The sequence below is a fragment of the Podarcis melisellensis genome (assembly GCF_964234715.1).
Source record: "Podarcis melisellensis genome assembly, chromosome: 12".
In the NCBI taxonomy this organism is placed as follows: domain Eukaryota; kingdom Metazoa; phylum Chordata; class Lepidosauria; order Squamata; family Lacertidae; genus Podarcis; species Podarcis melisellensis.
The window spans coordinates 15,998,083-16,006,722 of NC_138544.1; positions in this window are offsets into that span (position 1 = coordinate 15,998,083).

Here is an 8,640-nt window from a genome sequence, read left to right on the forward strand (position 1 = left end):
AGACTCCGCTAACCCAGAAATAGTACCTCAGGTTAAGAACTTTGCTTCAGGATGAGAACAGAAATTGTGCTCCGGCGGCAGCAGGAGGCCCCATTAGCTAAAGTGGTGCTTCAGGTTAAGAACAGTTTCAAGTTAACCTGACCTCCAGAACGAATTAAGTACTTAACCCGTTTGTACTTAAGTACAAATTAAGTACTTAACTTATTTGGGAGATTGCATCCTCATCATGGCAAGGGAGAGACGAACCTGGATCTGTTGATGAGCCAGAGAAAGAACAGCTTGCTTTCCTCTTCCCTCCCCTTTCCTTTTTCCTCTTGTGTTGCGCCTGTTAGATTTTTGAAGCTGTGGGCAGAGACAGACGCACATCCTTTAGAAACCTTGAGGAGCTTTATAGGGGTTCTTAGAAGAAGAAACAACCTTCCCGTAGCACCTGCTAATGGTTGTTTGCACAAACACATTACACAACAACTGTAGGCAACTATGTGGTCTGTCGCAAGGTGGTGCTGTTTCTCCCTTTTGAAAACTCTTGGGGAAAACATGATCATGCATTTCTCTTAAAACTGACAGGTGAACACTGCAAATCTGTACCTGTGGAAAATTGTCTTTTATCTCAACTTGCCAGTATTTATTCCAATCAAATTATCTCTAGCTTTATTGATGGACAGAACGGGGATTGAGAGTCTGGTGCAGAAAATAAAATGGATGTTGATATTAGAAGCGCCGGTTGTTTTTCAATCTGTTTGCAAATGAATATTAAAATAAGGAAATTTAACCGCAGACATTTGTTGTGCAATATACCAAAATTGTTAACTCTCAGACATCCTACAGGAGAGATACAGTGCTTGTTATAAGAAGTTCAGTTTACAGATGTCCTATTAATTATCATTTTTGTTAGGGGCTGTGCATTCTGAGTAAGGAGAATACGAAAGCTATTTTGGCTACAGAGATAAGCAAGCAACGGTCGCAGTGTGGGACAGTTGTTAAAAACTAGGTTTCCCTCTGGGATATATACGCGGTTACCAGACTGGAGATGGACCCTTTTGCAGGGGAGGTTTGAAAACATATTTTTCAACATATTTTTAAAATGCCACAGCGCTAATGCCATTATTGAATTTATATACAGCCCATTATTTCTATATTGTGTGTTCTGTGGCTGAAAGAGAATGGCTTGTGGCAGCCTTACAATGTAGCTAGGCGTTAAATAATATTGGTAAGAGATTTTACGGGAAGGGGGACCCTAACTGAAATCAACAGAAAACTGAAGGAGCCAAGTTAAAGATTGCTTACAATATCACCAAATACACAGCATCTTTTAATTAGATAGAAAGAATGGATTTCTGGACCAAAGCTCACAATTTGAAAAAGTACTCTTACAAAATAAAGATAAACTTCTGTCTAAAATGCATAATTTTTTTCATTAGAATGGGAAACAAAAGACGAGCTTGCAGAGTATATTGATATTGATTATGTATTTTGTGGTTTTATATACTGATTTTGTTCTCTGAACCGCCCTTAGACCTCCGGGTACAGGGCAGTATATAAATTCAAATAATAATAATAATAAAGAAGTTTGTTTCCATATAGTAACAGGGTGTCACCTCCAAAGAGAGCATTGTCAATAGGTGAGAAACCTTTTATGAAAAAATTAACAAACACCCGTATTCTAGAGATTACAGAAACATCTGTGCTAAGGTTATATGCCCCCCACCCGCCCCCCAAACTGGAGTACTTTTTGTATTTCCCAAATACTCATTTTATTCCCTGGTTATGATTATGACTCAGATAAGCATGCGGCGACAGGAAATAATCAACCATCATGCCTTCCAGAAGTATTTACTCCTTCCGATGGCTTAACCCAACTGTGCATGCTGAAAAGCTTCCAATTGCTTTTCTAACCACAAAGCAGCCTTTGCAGAACTCCAGCTGAGATGATTTAAATAAGCAAGGCTTTTCTGAGTGGCCAATAAACGTGAGATTTCAAATGTCTCTCTGAGCAACACTGTAGAGTTCTGCTACTAAGACAAAATAACCTTGCAAAAAGCTCTTCCAATTCGGATAGAAACAGTGACTCACACTTGGAGGTGGGCTTAGACCAGGGATCTGAAATCCTCGGGCAAAGTGTGCCGTTTCCTCATTGGCGAGAAGAAGAATATGTACCAAATGAAAACTTCAATGTGTGTGTCAGAGATTCGATAGATCAGCAGCACAGCTCAGCAGAACCTCTGGCAAGCCAGATGTTGGACTTAAGCTCCTATCCAATCCAGCCAATATGGGAGTTGCAGAGCAGCCACATCTGGAGGGGCAGAAGTTGCTGATCCCTGTATTAAATCTTTGTAATTTCAGCCCCTGTCTTACCTTTGCCGCTTTCATTATCAAAAAGGTTCGTTCATCCAGCTGGGCCTTATTTACATTGGTCCATTAACTTCCTTGTCTGTGCTATTGATTTTGCTTCTCTCTCTATATAATTTATTATTATTATTATTATTATTATTATTATTATTATTATTATTATTATTTTCTGTTTTACATTTCAAAATAAACATTTTACAAATTTTAAAATATCCAGTGACTTCCTTTCTTCTCTTTCCATGGTTCATTTTACATATCATAAATTCCTGCATATTTTGCAAAAACTATACCATTCAGTATTCCATTATTACACCCATCCAAACTTGTTTCCGCTGTTGAATGCTGCCAGCGTTTAGCTGTACACAATTCTTTTCCCTATATTCAATAAATGTTTTCCAAAAATATGTTCTTCTTGTTGTCTTAGTCTATGTGTTAAGTCTGCAAGTTTTGCATACTGTGTCAACTTAAGTTGCCATTCTTCTTTAATTGGGACCTTGCTCGTTTTCCATTTTTGGGTAGATTTAGTTTCTCTGCTTGTTTCATGCCGATTCATTTGTCTTTCGTCATTGTATTTATGCCGTGTTATGATGGCCTTTTGTGAAACTGTATGTGAAAAGTCCCATATAATTTTTTACAAATAAACCAGGTAAGGAAGGGCGAGACCCGAATCGCTGCCCTGCTTGCCCATTTCCAACAAGCTCCACTGAAAAAATAAAATCGCTCCCTCTGAAAGCCGAACACCATATTTTCCCCAAGCCAGGGTGCCCGAGAAAAGCGTGCAATGATGTTTGAACATGAATGCTGGAGAATTCAGACAGGTGAGGTGACATTTCTCCTGCTTCCAAATCTCTCAGAACTGCAAGCAACGGTATAGTAAAAGACTTGCATTTAGAATACAGTGGTACCTCGGGTTAAATAATTCGTTCTGGAGGTCCTTACTTAACCTGAAACTGTTCTTAACCTGAAGCACCACTTTAGCTAATGGGGCCTCCTGCTGTTGCCGTGCCGCCGGAGCACAATTTCTGTTCTTATCCTGAAGCAAAGTACTTAACCTGAAGCACTATTTCTGGGTTAGTGGAGTCTGTAACCTGAAGTGTATGTAACCTGAAGCGTCTGTAACCCGAGGTACCACTGTAATTAAAAAACCGGAAATGCAACAACACAAAAATGGAGATGTAGATCAAATCAACCAATCTCCATCTAATTCAGTCCCCTGCCTTCAAAAGTTATCTAAGTTCTTCCTCTTGCTTGTAAGTGCACAAACAAGGCTTGATGGGCAGGTAGAGATTTCTACTCCTTCCACTTACCCCTACTGCCTGAAAATTTGATATATACTGCCTCAGGATCTGGAGGGTCTATTCCCACTTTTCCTAATCTCTCACCAATAGATTTTTTTTTATTAAAAATGATTTTTATTAAGTTTTCAATTTTTCATTTCAAAATAAACATTTTACAAACGTTAAAATATCCGATGACTTCCCTTCTTCTCCTTCCATGGTTCATTTTACGTATTATACATTCCTGCGTATTTTACTATAGCCATTCCCCCATACTACAGCGGTTCCCTCACTATGAGAAGCCAAGTTACAGGGAACCAGGCAGAGGGTCTTCTCAGTAGTGGCACCTACCCTGTGGAACGCCCTCCCACCAGATGTCAAAGAGAAAAATAACTACCAAACTTTTAGAAGACGTCTGAAGGCAGCCCTGTTTAGGGAAGCTTTTAATGTTTAGTAGGTTATTGTATTTTAGTGTGTTGTTGGAAGCCGCCCAGAGTGGCTGGGGAAAGCCAGCCAGATGGGCGAGGTATAAATAATAAATTATTCTTATTATTCTTATTATTCAAGCACTTATTCATTATTCTTCATTATTATTATTATTATTATTATTATTATTATAGCACATGACTCTGGTACTGATTCCCTGCGATTATTCTGTCATCGGCAGAGAAAAGCAAAGCTCATTAGGCCGAGAGCAGCTCATGCACCAGCCTTGTTCCCAATGCGTCCTCTTCACCTTCTCTTCACATCCTCCCCTTGGACTAGAGAACAGAGTCATGACTAGAGAGCCAGTGTGGTGTAGTGGTTAAGAGCGGTAGACTCGTAATCTGGTGAACTGGGTTCGCGTCTCAGCTCCTCCATATGCAGCTGCTGGGTGACCTTGGGCCAGTCACACTTCTCTGAAGTCTCTCAGCCCCACTCACCTCACAGAGTGTTTGTTGTGGGGGAGGAAGGGAAAGGAGAATGTTAGCCACTTTGAGACTCCTTTGGGTAGGGATAAAGCGGGATATCAAATCCAAACTCTTCTTCTTCTTCTTCATCCTCTGGCCTGCCCAAAATTCAGTAAGAAGCCATTGGTCACCCACCGCTGTCTTCCAACACAAATCAGGACTGTGGCCACACACTTATGGAAGGCATTCTTATGCCATACAACGGATCAGCCCTGTGGATAGACGACTGAAGTGTTGACCGGTGCTTTGTTCCTTTGCATGACATCCTAGAATTTTCCGGTTGAGATGGGACCCCAAGGGACATCTAATCCAACCCTCTGCTGACTCAGTTACAGCTTTGTGCGATTGTGCTTCCTCCGGTGGAAGCATGGCTTTGCTTTTCGTTCCTTCTCTTTCCCATCGTGATCATTGCTTTGCAAGGGTACCGCCTCCCTGGATACAAATACATTTCCTGTCCCCCTTTTCTTGGTTAATTCATACACTAGTGGCCAAAATTGTGGAAACCTTCTGGAAAAAAGAGTATTTCTGAGGTTGGATGGCCCATGACACCACTTTTTCGGGGAGTACAGTGGTACCTTGGGTTACAGACACTTCAGGTTACAGACGCTTCAGGTTACAGATTCCGTTAACCCAGAAATAGTACCTCAGGTTAAGAACTTTGCTTCAGGATGAGAACAGAAATTGTGTGGCAGCAGCGGGAGGCCCTATTAGCTAAAATGGTACCTCAGGTTAAGAACAGTTTCAGGTTAAGAACGGACCTCTGGAACGAATTAAGTTCTTAACCCGAGGTACCACTGTAATACCATAAAATTATATATCAATGGAAAGATAATTTAATGCAACAAAGTTTGTTCAATTATCAGCAGTGCTTTTTTCTAAAAAAAATGTTTAGGGTACTCTCATTTTGACTCAAGGAAATCACCATTTTATAGTTTAGATAAATAGTTCAGGGGAAAATAAATAGCTAATGGGGCCTCCTGCTGTCGCTGCGCTGCTGCTGCACGATTTCTGTTCTCATCCTGAAGCAAAGTTCTTAACCCAAGGTAATATTTCTGAGTTAGTGGAGTCTGTAACCTGAAGCGTATGTAACCTGACGCGTCTGTAACCCGAGGTACCACTGTACAGTAAATGGACAAAAGTACAAAGATTCACAAAATGTTTAGGGGTATGCATACTCCTGCGTACCCCTCAGAAAAAAATGCTGATTATCTGTATTCTATCAAAAGTTATAGCCAAATAACCAGAAAAAGGAAGAACAACTTGCTTAGGTAGATATGCAGTAGCTTTCTTTCACTTGAATGTAGCCAATGAGCATGAGTGTTTAGAGAGCCAGACAGGTGACTTATGCTATCACACCTTGGAAATACACCTTTTCCAAAAGGTTTCCACAATTTTGGCCACTAGTGTACACTTTCTCCTGGTTGAGGGCAGAAATTCAGGAGGGCCTGAACCCACATCAATTTCTCCCTGATTCCTTACTACCGTAAAGCAAAACAAACAAATAAATAACCAGCGTGCCCTCAACTTGCTGCCCCACTGATTGCAACTGACCCTCATTGATTAAATGATTAGGGCTTCACTTCATTAAACCGGCTAAAGCTCGCAGTCTGTGGCGAGGAGAATAATGGAACGGGCGCAGAAATGAAACGGGCAGCTCTGTTTTCTGCCTTTCTTTGGCACACCTGGAAAGGCGCCCGCGGCCTGAGACCTCGGGGAGGTGAGGCGGGCGAAGCCAGCCTGTTTTCTGGGACCAGACCGGTCCACCGTAATGTATCGAGGACAGGAGCAAGGAACATAGCTGTCCACCTTCCCTTTTTTTGCGGGAAATTCCCTTATTCCGGCACCGTTTCCTGCAGCTATCCCAGATTGTTAGATATCCCGTGGACTGTCCCCGGGACAGGTGAGGCTGCTGATCCCTTATTTTTGAGGCTGCTGATCCCTTATTTTCAAATCTGAAAGTTGACAGCTATGGCAAGGAATGGGAGAAAAGAACAAGAGTGCTTTCAGCTTGACTCGCCTGGCTACACCTGTTTGCCTGAGCATCGACGAGCTGATGGTATTCATGGCGGACAGGAGGGAGCTGTTTAGTGTAAGAACAGCCCAACATTTCCTCTTTTAAAAAATTCATTTTCACTTTTAACAATTATCATCATGCATAAATCATAATCATGATGATAGTAGTTAAAAGTGAAAATGATTTTTTTCATTTTTCATAACAATTAGCATCATGCATAAATCATAATCTCCTGCCAAGCTAGCAGTTCGAAAGCACAAAGTGCAAGTAGATAAACAGGTACCACTCTGGCGGGAAGGTAAACGGCGTTCCCGTGCACTGCTCTGGTTCGCCAGAAGCGGCTTAGTCATGCTGGCCACATGACCCGGAAGCTGTACGCCGGCTCCCTCGGCCAATAAAGCGAGATGAGCGCTGCAACCCCAGAGTCGGCCACGACTGGACCTAATGGTCAGGGGTCCCTTTACCTTTTACCTATAAATCATAATCATTTTACAAATAGGATTCCCCGTATCCCCAAACTTCCCTCCACCCCTCCATGGTTTCCATAGTTATTCTTTTCAAACTGCATCATATCATATTCTCCATATTTTCTTAAAACTCAATTCTCACCATAGTTCTCGCTTCATTGCAAGTATTTTTAAAATCCTGCCAATGTTTTCAATTGTTTACAGTGTCCTTTCAAGTAACTGATAAAGTTTCCCCATTCTTTATTAAATTTATTGTCCTCTTGATCTCTGAATTTCCCGGTCATTTTCACCAATTCAACATAGTCCATCATCTTTATCAGCCATTCTTCTTTTGTAGGTAGTTTGTCCTTCCGTCTTTGGGCAAATAGCATCCGCACAGCTGTTGTAGCATACATAAACAGTCTCTTCTGATCCTTGGGTATTTCTGGACCTAAAATTCCTAGCAAGAAAGCTTCAGGTTTTTTCACAAAAGTAATTTTAAACATTTTTTTTAACTCGTTATAAATCATTTCCCAATATACTTTTGTTCTTTTGCACACCCACCACATGTGGTGAAATGTGCCTTCTTTCTCTTCACACTTCCAACATGTATCTGTAGCAGTGCTATACATTTTTGCTAATCTAGTAGGAGTTAGGTACCAGCGATACATCATTTTCATATAATTTTCTTTCAACATACAACATGCTGTAAATTTTAGATCTTCCCTCCATAGTTTTCCCCATGATGCCAATTGTATATTACGGTATGTCCAATATCCCTTGCCCATTGTATCATTACTGATTTTAAGCCACCCAACATTTCTGGTTCCCAGTTTGCATATCAGGGTGCCTAATTTCTACCTGGGGGGTTGGCATGTTTCCAGGGAACAACAACGTTGAAAAATCTGTTGCTGGAAAAGATTTAGGGCAGCAGTTCTCAACCTGTGGGTCCCCAGATATTGTTGGACTACAACTCCCATCATCCTTGAGCTCTGGCCTTGCTAGCTAGGGGTGATGGGAGTTGTAGTTCAACAACATCTGGGGACCCACAGGTTGAGAAAGGCCGATTTAGGGCATGAGAGCTATCCCCCAGAAGCAACATTGCTTTGTACAGTGGTACCTCAGGTTAAGTACTTAATTCGTTCCGGAGGTCTGCTCTTAACCTGAAGCACCACTTTAGCTAACGGGGCCACCTGTTGCCGCCACGCCGCCGGAGCACGATTTCTGTTCTCATCCTGAAGCAAAGTTCTTAACCCGAGGTAATATTTCTGGGTTAGCGTAGTCTGTAACCTGAAGCGTATGTAACCTGAAGTGTCTGTAACCCGAGGTACCACTGTATTTGTGTATACTTTGAGGGATGGTTCCCCCCCCTTAAGACTGTGGGTCGATTTTGTTGTTGATTTTATCAACGAAACCTACCCATAGCCTTAAAAAAAGGGAAAACACTGTTCCTACAAAATAATGTTACCTGCCACCCCAATTTCTGTGTTGTGCGAGAGTACAGGGGTCCAAGGCAGGGTTGGAAATGAGGCATGGCATAGACTGTGGTGTCTTTATGATATATGGTTTATTTACACATATACGCCACCTGAGCTGGAGGGTCT